Below are 17146 nucleotides of genomic sequence, written 5' to 3' on the forward strand. Positions count from 1 at the left end.
AAATCTGGAACAAGACAATAAGAATGCCCACTCTCACCACTTTTACTCAACATAGTATTGGACGTCCTAGCCAGAGCTATCAGACAAACAAAAGAAAGAAATTTATCCAAACAGAAGAGAAAAGATGAAATTCTCACTCTGTATAGATGACATGATACGATATATAGAAAATCCTAAGGACTACACACAAAAACTACTCAAACTGATCAATGAATTCAGCAGAGGGTATGATTAACATTCAGAAATCAGTTGCATTTCTGTATAATAATAATGAAATATTTGAAAAGGAATATAAAAAATAAAATACCTTTTAAAATCACACCCCAAAAGATTAAATATCTTGGAATCAACCTAACCAAGAAGGTGAAAAAATTAAATGCTGATATTATAAAACATTAATCAAGGAATTTAAAGAGGATTCAAAGAAATGGAAAGATATTCCATGTTCCTGGATTGGAAGAATTAATATTGTTAAAATGGCCCTACTACCCAAAGCAATCTACAGATTCAATGCAATCCCTTTCAAATTACCCATGATATTTTTCACAGAACTAGAACAAACAATCCAAAAATTTATATGGAACCACAAAAGATCCAGAATTCCCAAAGCAATTCTGAGAAACAAAGACCAAGCAGGAGGCATAACTCTCCCAAGACTTCTGGCAATATTAAAAATCCACAGTCATCAAGATAGTGTGGTACTGGTACCAAAACAGACAGACCAACCAATGGAACACAATAGAGAATCCAGAAATAAACCCAGACACCTATGGTCAATTAATCTTTGACAAAGGAATTAAGAATATAAGATGGGGATAAGACAGTTTTTTCAGCAAGTAGTGCTGAGAAAACTAGACAGATGCATGTAAATCAATGAAACTGGAACACACTCTCACACCATGCACAAAAGTAAACTCCAAATGGCTTAAAAAGTTAAACATAAGACAAGACACCATCAAACTTCTAGAAGAGAACATAGGCAAAACATTCTCTGACACCAACTGTACAAATTATTTCTTAGGTCTGTATCCCATGGCAACAGAAATAAGAGCAAAAATAAACCATTGGGACCTAATCAAACTGACAAGTTTTGCACTGTGAAGGAAACCATTAAGAAAACAAAAATACAACCTAGGGAATGGGAAAAAATTACTTCCAAGGATTCAACTGACAAGGGCTTCATCTCTAAAATATACAAACAACTTATACAACTCAACAGCAAATAAACACCAACAACCCAATTGAAAAATGGACAAAAGGCCTGAATAGACTTTTCTTCAAAGAAGACATACAGATGGCCAGCAGGCACATGAAAATATGCTCAACATCCAACATCACTAATTATTAGAGAAATGCAAATCAAAACTACAATGAGGTACCACCTCACACCTGTCAGAATGGCTATCATTAACATGTCAACAAATAACAAATTCTGGAGAAGGTATGGAGAAAAGGAAACCCTTCTACACTGTTGCTGGGAATGTAAATTTGTACAACCACTATGGAAAACAGTATGGAGGTACCTCAGAAAACTAAATACAGAACTAACATATGACCCAGCAATCCCAAGCCTGAGCATGTATCTCGACAAAACTTTCATTGAAAAATGTACATGCTCCCACATTTCATTGCAGCACTATTCACAATAGCCAAGACTTGGAAATAACCTAAATGTCCACTGACAGAGGAATGGATTTAGAAGATGTAGTATATATACACAATGGAATAATACTCAGCCATAAAAAGAACAAAATCTTGCCATCTGCAGCAATATGGATGGAACTAGAGACTCGCATACTAAGTAAAGTAAGTCAGAAAGAGAAAGACAAATACCATGTGATATCACTTATATCTGGAATCAAATATATGGCACAAATGAACCTTTCCACATAAAAGAAACTTATGGACTTGGAGAATAGACTTGTGATTGCCCAGGGGGAGGGAGAGGGATTGGAATGGACTGGGAGTTGGTGTTAATAGATGCAAACTATTGCCTTTGGAATGGAAGAGCAATGAGATCCTGATGTATAGGACTGGGAACTATATCTAGTCAATTGTGATGGAATGTGAAGGATAATGTGAAAAAATGAATATATATATATATGCATGACTGGGTCACTTTGCTGTATGGTAGAAATTGACAGAACACATTAAATAAACTATAATGGAAAGAATGGAAATCCTAAAAAGTAAGAATCCTTTGCATTTCTTTGCTATAATTTGTAAATATTGATGGGTATGTACTTATAACCATTTTGTTAATTGTTTTCTGGCTGTTTTGTAGTTTATCTTTATTCCTTTCTTCTCGTGTTTTGATAACTTTTTATAGAGTTTTATAGAGTTTGATGCTTTTCTCATTCTTTTATGTATCTCTTATATATTTATGCTTTATGATTACCCTAAGGCTCACATATTGCAGCCTGCATATGACAAGATATTTTAAGTTGATAGCAATTTAAGTTTGAACACATTCTAAAATTCTAGATTTTTACTTTCCCATTTCATGTTTTTTGTTTTTGGTGTCACATTTTACATTGCTTTAATTTATGTATCTCAACTAACTTTGTCATTATTTTTTACTACTTTTGTCTTTTAATCTTCATACTAGCTTCATAATTAATTAATCCATTACTTTTACTATATATTCACTTTCACTAGTGAATTTTTTACTATCATATGTTTTCTGGTTACTAATTAGTGTCTTTCAGGTTAAAGGAGTCATTTTAACATTCATTGAAAAGCTTATTTTATGGCCACACCCATGACATATGGAAATTTTGGGGCCCAGGGACTGATTCCAAGCTGCAGCTACAGCCTATGCCACAGCTATAGCAATGGTGGATTCTTAACCCTCAATGCGCTTGGCCTTGGATTGAACCCATGCCTCCACAGTTAATTTAGCCTCTGAGGTTGAATTCTTAACCCACTGCACCACAGTGGGAACTCCAGTGATAAACTTCTTTAGTTTTTGTTTATTTGGGGAGCTCCATATCTCTTCTTTAGTTCAGAATGATAGCACATCAGGTACACTATTCTTGATTGAAAGTTTTCTTTTCCTGTCAACACTTTGAATGCCACCCCCTTCTGGCTTGCAACATTTCTGCTGAGAAATCTGTTCATAGTCTTGGGGGGGGGGGCAATCCTTGAACATAACAAGTTGTTTTTCTCTTAATGCTTTTAATATTCTCTTTTTTAACTTTTGACATTTTAATTACAGTGTGTCTTGGTGTGTGTCTCTTTAGAATTATCCTGTTTGGAAATCTTTGGATTTACTGGATTTGGATATCTGTTTCCTTTCCTGCACTAGAGAAGTTTTCAGCTATTCAACCATAATTTTTCTTTTCTTTTTTAGGGCCATTGCCTGTTGCCATCAGCCATTATTTGTTTGAATAAGTTTTCTGTCTGTTTATCTCACCCTTCTTCTGGGATTGTAAATGTTATTCTACTTGATGTTGTCCCATATGTCCCTTAATTTATCTTCACATTTTTAACTTCTTTTTTCTTTTCTGTTTTGTAAGTTCTGCTATCCTGTCTTCCAGATAATTGATTATTTCTTCTGCTTCATCTAATCTGCTATTGAACCTTTCTGGTGTGTTTTTCAAGTTCTTTACTGTATTCTTGAGTTTTGTGACTTCCATTAGTGCTTTCTTATTTTTTTATCTTTATGTTGAATTTCTTACTATGTTCATCCAGTCTTCTCCTGAGTTTGGTGAGCATGTTTATGACCAATACTTTAAATTCTTTATTGGATAAACTACTTACCTCTGTTTCATTGGGGTGTTTTCATGGGTTTTATATTGTTCTCTGGTTTGGAATATATTCCTTTGACACCTTATTTTTTGATTCTGTGTTTGATTCTCTATATTAGTGAAGCAGCAGCTACCTCTCCCAGTCTTGAATGAGACTTTGTGTAGCAGATGAAACTATTGTTTAACCTTGCCCTATCTCTTGGTTGTTACTTGAAAATTTGTGATTGTATAAGCAGCTGGATTTATCTTTGATGAATCCTTGTTGTTGAGGTGTCAAGACCTGTGAGTGTTCTGGAGGGAGGGGTCTCAGTTTTAGGCTGATTAGAAGCTAGGCCCTCAGGCAGTAGCTTTTAATATATGCAAATATATACTGTCCCATGAGACCATAATTTTAAACCCTGCCTCCCTCCAGATCAGGAGATCCGAAGGTGTCCTATTGGTGACAGTTGCAAAAATCAGGGCTCCAATCAAGTGTACAAACTCCTTTCTGGGAAGCACCAGTGAGCTATAGTGAGGCAAAGGGAGAGTACAGAGGTGGTAACTCTTGGCCTATGTTTTTGGAGAGTACTTCCCTAGCCTCTAGATATGTGGTAAACCTGAAGTGATCCTATTAGACTAAAGCTCCAGGACAGATAAATAGGGTGTTTCAGTCTGCTGTCTGTGCAGTGCCCTGAGGGTGATAGTTTACTGAGACATACCTCTCCAGTTGTTTCACACCTGTGGGATTCAGAAATGTAGTTTTTCCTGGCTACTACTCTCAGGCCCTCACGTGATATCTATTACATGGGTTTATGTGTCTACATGGCTTTCATGGGCTGCATGAGTGGCACAGGGGTGGGACACACTTGTAGAAATAGCAGGTTATAGGAAGAGTGCAAAAATGATACCCCCAGTGTCTCCCTCCCCTGAGATAGTCCCAACTGACTCCTGCCACTCTGGTGGATGTTTTAAGATGAGCAATGGATGTCCTTCAAATACACATGAGTGCTTTTCAAAGTGCTGCTGGTGTGCTGGGTCTCAGGGCAAGTGAACAGACATACAAGCCCTTTAAGAGCAGAATCTGTGTTCCCTGTAGCCCTATGGTTCCCCTGGATGCAAGCCCCGATGGTTTTCAAAGCCAGATGTTTTGGGGGCATGTTTCTCTGGTACAGGTCCTAAGGGTTGGGGTCCTAATGTTTGGCATAGAACACTCACTCCTCAGGGAGAAGTTCCATATTTGTGAGGTCCCTCCCAGTTGTGCATCACTGCACTGGGTATGGGGTTCTTTGCAGGACTGTGCCTGTGCCTCTCCTACTCACCTTGATGTGGCTCTTTTACCAGATTCCAGGTAATTTTCAGAGGGAACTGATCTATATATAGCCATAGATTTGTTGTGTCTATGGGAGGAGGTGAGTGACATCTTCCCATGCCATTATCTTGAACTGCCTCCCTTAAGTGATTACATTTTGAGATGATTGTTTATATAGTACTATTTTGGCAGTAGGCAACTTATATGCTACAATAAGCACCATTTCATACTGGAAGAGAATAAAGGAGATTATTAGAACCATTTCACTAATGCCTTCTTGGCTGGCAGGGAAGGAGAGAGCAAGAAAGACAAAAAAAACAAAACAAAACAAAACAAAAAAAACACTTTTGTTGTTATTTTTCTACAGAACAAAAGTGCTTGTATTTATTCTTCTCCATCAAGCATAAAATGAGAACGATGGGTTCATTGGGTCTTATATTGGCATTATAGGAAAACATAATCACTATAAGCTGTCAATGTTATATGACTGGATGAGCCAAGGGCCAGTAGTTGAGAGAGGAAGTGAAAGAGATACACTACTTCTGACATGGAACCCTATAGGCAGGCTGGTTATTTCCTATTAAAAGAGAAATTTAGGAGTTCCCGTCATGGTGCAGTGGTTAACGAATCTGACTAGGAACCATGAAGTTGTGGGTTCGGTCCCTACCCTTGCTCAGTGGGTTGATGATCCGGCATTGCCGTGAGCTGTGGTGCAGGTTGCAGACGCGGCTCAGATCACGTTGCTGTGGCTCTGGTGTAGGCTGGTGGCTACAGCTCCGATTAGACCCCTAGCCTGGGAATCTCCATATGCCGCGGGAGCAGCCCAGGAAATAGCAAAAAGACAATAAAAATAAATAAAAGAGAAATTTAGACCAAACATATGAGTTATTGCTAGGTTGCCAGATTGATTAAATAAAATATAAGGCATCCAGTTATATTTGAATCTCTGATAAACAACAAATAAAATCTTATAAGTATGTTCCATATACCACACATCTCTGTATTCCTCAGGCACTGAGATTTCTGGGGAAAGGATTTGAAGAATGGAGGACTAATTTAGTTTTAATAGTGCTTTACTTATCTCTTTCTTGTAGTTATTTTCTGGTTAGTGGTCTAAGGAGTAATATGCAAGAGTACCTTCTGCCATGGTCTATAGAATAAGTGATTAATTGCTACTATGCTTGAAGGTAGAATGCAACACAGAATGTGGATCTGGTAGAAAAACCTAAGTTTTCCAACCCCTCATCCATTTATGACACTTATGAATTCACCCATAAACACTATGACAAGCCAAACACATGGGAATTGGGATAGTGAGTATCCTTTACCTACTTAATAGCTGATTTGACTTTACACCCAAGTCCATTCACAGATACTTTATATATATAGCTTTGTTTTCAAAATTACATTATCATTTTATAATTATAAATAAGAGAGTAATACAATCGTTAAGTTAAAAAGAGAAAATAACACAAAATTTTACCCCCTGAGAAACCACCTTTAACATTCAGGTAAGAATCCTTTAATTTTTCTATGTAGAGAAAGAGAGGGAGAGAGAGAGAGAGATGATGCACAGATATGGATGGTATTCCCTCCCACTCCCCAGAAATAGAACTACATTATATATGCCACTTGGTAACCTGTTAGTCTTAATTAATGTATTATGGACTTCTTCATTGTCAACAAATACACATTTACATCCTTGTTTTTAATGGCTGCAGTCACTGAGTCAACAATATTTAATGAGTTCCTACTAAATTAAGACATGCTGCATTTCACTATGATAGATTTAACCAATTCTCTATAGTCAGGCATTTTATGTTGTTTATAATTATTCACTACTATAATCAAGCCTACAATGAATATCCTTGTAAGCCTACAACTCAGCTGCTTGAAGCAGATGTGTCCAGACATACTAGAGAAGAGACAATGTCTTTGGAAATATTATGATTGTTCTAGGGCAAATTGCATGCACATTTCCAATTTCTATGCATATTATTAGATATTCAGTCAATAGTCTATAAAAAGACTAGTCAATCAGTGGGTCATCAGCTCTCTCCTTTTCATTATTTCTGACATTTTTTTCCTGCCCGCAGTGTATTTATAGGTACAATTATACCCCCATGAGAAAGCAAGTAAAGCGGAGGAAGAAAAAGTCAATAAAATCAGTCACAGAAGGTTATATCCAGGCTAACATTTAGGCATATGAATCTTTTCATTTATTAAATATTTGCCAAATATGTGTCAAGTCCTCTCTTGGGTATAGCACACAATAAGGACAGAATGGATAATTCTGCATAACTTACAGTGTAATCAGAAGCACATTGCTGACCATTTCCAAAAAGGACATACTTTGACTATGAGGATATACATAGACTATCCATTTCCTAACACTCTTTCTAATGCCGAGTATGTATTCTTTGCCAATAGAATATTCATACAATGCTACTCTAACTAGTTGTTGTAGGCTAATTTAAAAAACTAAAATAAAACAAGAAATCATAAAAATAATGCATGAGTTTCAACTTTTAAATTTATTTAAAATATATTATGATGCATTGATTCCCCAAATTTTGATGTTTGGGGTATGTTTCTGTTAAGGCAAACTTCTCAAGTGAAGTATAAACACATTTTGAATTATTGTAGGACTTGCTGCAAAAAAACATAGCTCCAAATAATACTAGCTCAAATATTTATTTATGAATGAGTCATTTTTAGCATGGAAAAGAGGGTACTAGGTTCATGTTCTACACAAGGTTTAAAAAAAGGAATGTCTATTTTAAAAGGTAAGACTAGTCATAGAATTTGGTAAAAGCTGAATTAGTCCTCTTGGCTGCAATAATAATGTGAAAAACAAAACCCTGTCTTCAATAACACCTACTTAGGTCTCCCTTATCACAGTAAATGGATTAGCTGCAACTCAGCTTCTACCTAGCCCAGTTTAGCTGAGCTCATCATCAGATTCCAGTGATGACCAGCTCATCATCTGCTCAGTTTCAGGTTGCCTCTGTGTGTCTCTCATTTTGAGTCTCAGGCTAAAGGAACAGCTTCAATCTGGGGCATGATTTTCTCATGGTCGATGCCAGAGGCTCAAGAGGACTCAGAAATTGGCCAAGCCTCTTAAAGCCTCAGCTAAGAGTTGATACTTTATCACTTCTATCCACTTTCTAGTGGCTAAAATAAGCCATGTGAGCAAGCCCAAGTTGGTGGGGTAGGGAAAGGAATTTTCTATGGAGGGGAAGGGGTGTGGGGGAATAGTTGCTGAAGATAACACAAAAGTCACACTCATTATCAGCTGTGCAAATGAAAAGCTAACATCAAAGATGGACCAGTTAATCAGATATACTGCAAATTAGTACAAACATCGCACAACAAAGTGCTGCTTCAAACAGGCTAAACATAAATTGCTGAAGTATGTTTTTAGAAATGCTGGATGACATACCATTAACTTCTTTCAGGATTGGAACCTTTTTATTTTTCTTTTTTCAGGTACATTATTGGATTTTCTGGCATAAATCACTCCTATAATTGGTCTTCTGTGATCTTCACTTTCTATTATGAAGTGGAGAGAAAACCTAAAGTGCACAGTTCTTCTAGATTCTTATTGCTTCCTTTTTCCTTACGGTAGTCCCACCTATATCTAATTCAATACCAGTAATTTTTTCCTACATCATTTCTAGGGAGACATTCTAACACACTCAACATAGAATTAACATTTCTCTAGTTGTACATAATTAATTAATATAACTGGAGTTCCCATTGTGGCTCAGTGGTAATGAAATGGCCTAGTCTTCATGAGGACATGGGTTCAATCCCTGGCCTCACTCAGTAGGTTAAAGATCTGAAGATGCCGTGAGCTATAGTGTAGGTCATAGACGCAGCTTGTGGCTCTGATCCAGCTTTGCTGTGGCTGTGGCATAGGCTAGAAACTACAGCTTCGATTTGACCCCTAGCTCAGGAATCTCCATATGCTATGGGTGTGGCCCTAAAAATAAAAATAAAAATAAATAAATAAATAATTGAATTACGTGATTATAATAAGTATTGCTATTATAAAATGGTTTGAGAACAAGCACAACTGATTCATAGTAAGTGTGGGGTTCAACTGCTAAGAGCTAATGTGCACTATCACTTGCCATGGTGTTCAGCTGTCCTTCCTATTTAATTAATCATCATGTTTTAAATGGAAATGGAGGGGTTTAATCTGATGGGTTAATTAACTCTGGAATGCCTACTGTTGATTTAGTTTTTATGTCTGATTACTAAACTCAAGTATTTTTAAAATATGTATTATCTATATATATTTTCCCAAAGAATTTGCTGTTCTGTTTATAAATATAAAATCATACCTTATATAATTGAGTCACTCATTGCAATATTACATACCAAGCTAAGGGAATGAATTTAATAAACTTCAAAGGTAAGAAATATATTGGAAAGATAACATCCATAATTCAATCAGCAGCAGCATACTAGTTATAAAAGATAATGCTTTGTATCTAAATACACATTCAGATTTGCTTTTATGTGGTAGGTGATTTGTATTTAAATTTTTGATTTAATAGTTTTTGTGTAGATAAACTTTGCTCATTTCAATTAATATTAATGTATATTAGGCATTTGATTAAGAAAAGAACAATACTCCTCAACAGGGAATTTTCTTAAAGAAATCCTCGACTCCCTTTGTTGCTTGGCTTGTCCCTCCTTTTAAATGTTATTTTTTCCTTTTTCTCTAGAGATCAATTGTTGGAATCAAGTCTTTAGTTGTGCTAAAACTATGTCAAAAACAGAGGTCAAGAGAAGGTGTGGAGGTCTGCTTGAATTAATAATCCATATGCAAGGCTACTCTGAAAGGTGGAATCTATTCCTTTCCAAAGTGTGAGGCGAGTGGCATTTGTGGAACTCCTGCCAAGTTAGGTTACTTTATCTGAGCTCCATCTGACTTTTCTTAATGGTAGGTAACAAAATTGAGCTTCCAATTCAACATAAAGTTCTCTAAGGTAGGAACTGGAAAAGAGGCTCTATAATGTCAAGCTATTTATGATGATCAGAAGTGATAGGTTCAGGTCAGCCTGAATACATTTCTATTTCACCTCTCATAGATTATTTTGCTCACTACATTACTGAAAGCTGAGACACCAACAGCTCTTGAATTAAAATAGGCCTAACAACGTCCAGGCTCAAAGAGAAAATAAAAGGCCTGCAGTTTCAAGATGGGTTGTGCATCTTTACATAGAGTGGAAAAGGTGGCTAATAAAAGATCTAATTGAGAAATACAGTTTTTGTTGCTGAAGAACTTCAGGTGACAGAATGACTCTTTCTCTTTTTTGTATTTATCACAGGCAATTGAACCTGGTGAATGAAAGGAAATTAAGGGTAAAAAAATCAGTTGCAAGTAAAGCTTAGGAAGCAATTTCTACCCATGAAGTAATTAAGGAGTGAAATGAGTTTCTACATTAGCTCTTGACATAGAGTCATTTTAATAAGAAGCCCTCTTGGGAAGTGTATTAAAAGTAATCTTCCCCAATGGTCAAGCAATAGCTGATTTCGAAGTTATGGAAATACAGTCCTTTACAGACAAGGCATCTTCTTGCTCAAAAAGGTATTAAACAAGGTCATTCCTTCCATTTTAACAACTATTACTATTCCAGGAGAAATGGAGGAAAGATATCAAGGGATTTTAGAATTGCTTTGGTAAGCTTTTATATTGTGGCTTTATCAAAATACTCCATCTGTGTTATATTAAAAAATAATTAAACAAACGGAAGTGTAAAAACAAGGATGAGAGGGATTCACCAAATGTGTGCATGCTTGGGTGCACCTTATACAACTCTCCCAGGAACAAACATGGTTCTCTCTTCTATGAATTTCTTGAAACTTCTGTGAATTTCTTGAAAGTCTGTGTTACATTGCTGGGAAGGCACACAAGCTAGTGTTGTTAAACCATACTCCTCCTCTTATCCCCCTCCAGATGCACTTCCTAGAGAGAGCACTGTCAACTGAAAAGAAATGCACAACCTAAATTAAGAATTATGTTTGATTCAGCAGACTTGTTCAGGTCTTCAAGCCTGGGAGGCAGTAGGTGGCCTTCTTAGTCCACACCTCTCTGGATGCTTTGGGAAAGCCAGACACTCTGGATGCTTTGGGAAAGCCAGGCCAAGGAATCCTTCACAGACTAAAGACCAATGTTTAAATAACAGAGTGAGACTTTTCCTTTCAATATCCCCTAAGGAAACTTAATGATATGTGACTTTGTTATCACTGCATTGCAATAAAAATCAAATCAGTGTCCAGTGTTGCCTAGCAGTAAAGAAATTTCAAGCAATAATCCTTTGCCAAAAAATTTAGTTTTCTTTCTCTGTGTCTTCTTCAGTTTGTGTTAATTATATCTGTCTTGATTTTCTGGTTGGCATCTACTTGCATTCGGGAATAAATCTCTTTATGTCCAGTATATTTTGAGTTTTTCTGCAAATTATCTGCCAACCATCATCCCTTCATAGTATTAGTTTGGAATTTTGTTAAAATATTATGCTGTGGTTATGAGTTATTTGGCTCTCTAGTCTCATCATTTGTACTCCCGAAATTAAGTCCCCCTAAAATTGAGTTCCTCTGCCAAGTTTATGATTTAACTATTCTAATCAAAACTTTATTCACTTTTGTTTCTCAACTCTATTCCCTTCAGGATTGAGGAGTACCAAAGAAAAAGGACGATTGAAGCTGAGCAGGACTCTGGGGTCTTCCAATATAAGGCCCTCTGGGATTCCTGCTTCTTGTTTGCCCCCTCCCTGAGTTCCAAAAAAAACAGGCACAGGCAGCTAATGATTAGAGCAACAGACTCACAAGAATTCTAGTTCCTCCTGAATCTGATGCATATCTTTGAGTTCTGCAGAAACTAAGGCCCTTCCCCCAGTGGAGGATGGTGACTACATGCTGACCACAAGCATGTAGACCCCAGACTAGTTGGAAACAGGAGACTGATCATTAAGTTTCCCAAAACATCACCCTGTTACCTCACCACCAACTAGTCACAAGAAGGTATGCACATAGTGAAAAATATTGAAGTCTCTGACTCTGTCTACAACTGATTTTCCCTTTAAAAAATTTCAAGGTCAGAGGAGAGAGGACAAGATAGCGGAGGAGTAGGGGGACACGCTCGCCCTCTCCCACAAACACAACAAAAAAAAGCACATCTACAGAATAAATGACTCGCACAGAACAGCAACCAGTCGCTGGCAGAAGAACCTAAACTCCAATAATGGCAAGAAGTTCGTGACATTACGGGGCAGAACGGGAGAAAGGAGGAGAGTGAGAGAAGGTGAATCTGAGCGGGTCTGGTGCTCTCGAAAGGGAACTGTGGAGGAGAAAGGGATCCCGCACCCTGGAAAGTCACCTACATGGGGGAAAGATCAAACGAACCAGAGGAATCTCCAGATGCAGAGAAGAGTGTAGCAGTAAGTTGGAGTATGGAAAAGCCCATCAAGAACTGAACGGACCATCTGAACTACGGGCACAGTCACCAAAAATTGAGACGCCTGGGTGGGGGCTGGGCACCGAGACCTCGGGGCTCCAGAGGTTAGTCCCCAAGAAAGGGCTGGGGGACGCCTGGGTGGGGGCTGGGCACCGAGACCTAGGCTCCAGAGGTTAGTCCCCGGGCTGGGGGGGTGGGGCGGAGCGGAAACTGCTTGGGAGGTCTAGAAACCATTTGACTGGGCAGAGACTGCCTGGGAGACTAGAAAACAAAGCTGTCGCAGAGGAAGGGAGCAATACTCTAGGGGCAGGGAAGTGGGAAGCCGCATCAGAGGGAACCTGGGAGAAGAGCCTGGCCTGCGCCCGTGCTGGGGGGGGGAGAGAAGAAGGGGTGGGTCCCCATAGAATACCCCCCCACGCCACAGCAAGCTTACAGGCCCACTAGCTAGCTGAAAGCTGTGCTTCCCAGTGCGTCCCCTCCCCACACCCCCGCCACCCCCTGCACTCTCGCCGAACCTGGGGCTGCCTGCCATCCAGAAGGGCTGGCCTCAACAATTGCCTGAGGCCTACCACTGCAGAGGCTGTCCCTGCACAGGCCTGCTTGCCCTTTGGAGGGGCTACACTTCCGCAGAGTAGCACCAAACACCACCAGCCCCCGAGAAAAGGCCTGCAGCCCAGAAAAGCTAGAACAAGCCTAGCCAGGCAGTGAATAGATCTGCCTAATTCCCGGATGGTTTTTCTTAGTCAGGCTGCCCCAGGGAGGAGCCTCTTCGGTTTCCAACGGCCCTGCTACCCGCCCAAGCCCCCAGGGGGTGCCCTAGTGGATAAGCTGTATAGGACGGCCAGCTCCAGGCAGGATCCCCTACAACCCAGAAAAGCTGCAACAAGCCTGGCCAAGCCAGAAAAAGATCTCAGACAGTATTTCTGAGTAGGGCTTCCCTGGGGAGGAGCCTCTTGGGTTTCCAGTGGCCCTGCTACCCGCCCAAGCCCTCAGGGGGTGCCCCACTCCTGCGGAATAGCTGCTCAGCACCACCAGCCCCCTAGAAGAGCCCCTGCAGCCCAGAAAAACTGCAACAAGCTTGGCCAGACTGTGAAAAGATCTGCCTACATTCTCAGGCCAGCCTTCTGAGTTGGGCTGCCCTAGGGAAGAGCCTCTTAGGTTCTCAGTAACCCAGATAGTTTCTCCAGCCCCCAGGGGGTGCTGCACTCCTGAGGAACAGCTGCCCAACACCGCCAACCCCCTGCAAGAACCCCACAGCCTAAAAACACCAGAGCAAGCTCTGCATGACCAAGTGAAATCTGCTACCATCGTGGTGTAGACCTCCCAGTCCTGTATGCGCTCAGGAAGTCCTCCTTTGCTTCAAAGAAAAACTGTTAGCCCCATCAACACTCCAGTAAACCCACACTGCCTCAAAAAAGATTGACCAACAATGCTAGCCCTCAGGAAATATTCCACAGCAGTGACAAGACAAACACTGCCCGATAACGGAGAGTACAACTCCACCAAGGAAAAGAAAATAACAAGCAAGATGAAGAAGCTGAGAAACCACCCCCAGTCAAACCAACAGGAGAACTCACCTAAAACAGTCAACAATGAAACAGAACTCTGCAGTCTGAAAGACCTGGAGTTCGAAAGAGAAATAGTGAAAATACTGAAGGAATTAAGAGAAGATATGAACAGTAATGCAGATACCCTCAGAAAGGAACTAGAAAAGATAAGGAGGAGCCAAGAAAAACTAGAACACTCATTTGCAGAGATGCAAACTGAACTAAGGGCAGAAAAAACCAGAATGAATAATGCAGAAGAACAAATCAGTGATATGGAAGATAGAATAATGGAAATCACCCAATCAGGTCAGCAGACAGAAAACCAAATCAAAAAACTGGAAAGCAATATCAGAGACATATGGGATAATATAAAGCAGGCCAATCTACACATAATAGGAATTCCAGAAGGAGTAGAAAAAGATAAGGGGATGGAAAATATATTTGAAGAAATTATCACTGGAAACTTCCCAAATCTAAAGGATACTGACTTCAAGATACAGGAAGCACAGAGGGCCCCAAACAAACTGAACCCAAACAGACCCCACCAAGACACATCATAATAAAAATGGCAAAAGTTAGTGATAAAGAGAGGATCCTAAAGGCAGCAAGAGAAAAACAGAATGTTACCTACAAGGGAACCCCCATAAGATTATCAGCTGATTTCTCTACAGAAACACTACAGGCCAGGAGGGAATGGCAAGAGATATTTAAAGTGCTAAAAGGAAAAAATATGCAACCTAGAATACTCTATCCAGCAAGAATATCATTTAAAATAGAAGGGGAAATAAAAATTTTTTCCAACAAACAAAAACTTAAAGAATACTGCAACACAAAACCCAAGTTAAAGGAAATATTGAAAGGGCTTCTCTAAACCAAAAAGAAAGGAAGGAAAGGGAAGAAAAAAGAAAAGAAAAAAAAAAGAAGAAGAGGAAGAACTAGGACTGAGGAAACCGCAATCAAAGAGCAGTCACTCAAATAAGCCAGCATACAGATTTAATCATGAACAGGCCTCAAACAAAATAAAATTAAAAAGAAAAAAAGAAAAAAGAGTCATCAACACCATAAAATGTGGGTAAGGGATGTTAGGAAGCAAATAACCCTTTTTGTTTGTTTGTATGTTTCTCTTCTTAATTTTACTATAGTAATGAAGTGTTTGACTTACAGGACCATCAGGCTAAAACACACAATTATGGGAAGGGGTGAGCATACTTAAAAAACAGGGCAACCACAAGCCAAAACCAAATATTGCATTTGCAAAAAATGAAAAAAGAAATACACTCAAGCAGATAATAACAGGAGACCATCCAACCAAAAAAAAAAAAAAAAAGAAAGGAAGAATGGAGAACCATAGAATCAACTGGAACACAAGGTTCAAAATGGCAATAAATAATCATCTATCAATTATCACCTTAAATATCAATGGACTGAATGCCCCAATCAAAAGACACAGTGTGGCTGAGTGGATAAAAAGGCAAAAACCTTCAATATGCTGCCTACAAGAAACTCACCTCAGGACAAAGGATGCATATAGATTGAAAGTGAAAGGGTGGGGAAAATATTTCATGCCAATAGACATGACAGAAAAGCAGGAGTCGCAACGCTCATATCAGACAAAATAGACTTTAAAACAAAAGACATAAAGAAAGACAAAGAAGGACACTACTTAATGATTAAGGGATCCATCCAAGGAGAGGATGTTACTATCATCAACATATATGCCCCAAATATAGGAGCACCCAGATACATACAACAAATATTAACAGACATAAAGGGAGAAATTGATGGGAATACAATCAGAGTAGGAGACCTTAATACCCCCCTCACATCAATGGACAGATCCTCTAGACAGAAAACCAATAAAGCAACAGACATCCTAAAGGAAACAATAGAAAAGTTAGACTTAATTGATATCTTCAGGACACTACATCCAAAAAAAAGCAGAATACACATTCTTCTCAAATGCTCATGGAACATTCTCAAGAATCAACCACATATTGGGACACAAAGCTAATCTCAATAAATTTAGGAGAATAGAAATTATCTCAAGTATCTTCTCTGACCACAATGCCATGAAATTAGAAATCAACCATGGGAAAAGGAAAGAGAAAAAACCTACTACATGGAGACTAAACAACATGCTACTAAAAAACCAATGGGTTAAGGAGGAAATCAAGAAGGAAATTAAAAACTACCTTGAAACAAATGATAATGAAGACACAACCACTCAAAATCTATGGGATGCTGCGAAAGCAGTGGTCAGAGGGAAATTTATAGCAATACAGGCCTTTCTCAAAAAAGAAGAAAGATCCCAAATTGACAACTTAACCCTCCACCTAAATAAATTAGAAAAAGAAGAACAAAAAAGTCCTAAAGTCAGCAGAAGGAAGGAAATTATAAAGATCAAAGAAGAAATCCATAAAATAGAGACTCAAAAAACAATAGAGAAAATTAATAAAACCAAGAGCTGGTTCTTTGAAAAGGTAAACAAAATTGACAAACCCCTGGCCAGACTCACTCAAAAGAGGAGAGAAAGAACCCAAATAACCAAAATTATAAATGAAAAAGGAGAAATCACAACAGATACAGCAGAAATACAAAAAACCATAAGAGAATACTATGAACAACTATATGGCAACAAGTTTGACAATCTGGAAGAAATGGACAATTTTCTAGAATCTTACAACCTGCCAAAACTGAATCAAGTAGAAACAGACCAACGGAACAGACCGATCACTAGAAATGGCATTGAAGAGGTCATAAAATCACTCCCTACAAATAAAAGTCCAGGACCAGATGGCTTCACAGGCGAATTCTATCAAACATATAAAGAGGAATTGGTGCCCTTCCTCCTTAAACTCTTTCAAAAGGTTGAAGAAGAAGGAATACTCCCAAAGACATTCTATGATGCCACCATCACCCTCATTCCAAAACCAGACAGAGATACCACCAAAAAAGAAAACTAACACCCAATATCATTGATGAATATAGATGCAAAAATTCTCAACAAAATCTTAGCCGACCGAATCCAGCAACATACAAAAAAAATTATACACCATGACCAGGTTGGGTTCATCCCAGGTTCACAAGGATGGTT

Source organism: Phacochoerus africanus, chromosome 14 (genome assembly GCF_016906955.1).
Source record: "Phacochoerus africanus isolate WHEZ1 chromosome 14, ROS_Pafr_v1, whole genome shotgun sequence".
Lineage (NCBI taxonomy): Eukaryota > Metazoa > Chordata > Mammalia > Artiodactyla > Suidae > Phacochoerus > Phacochoerus africanus.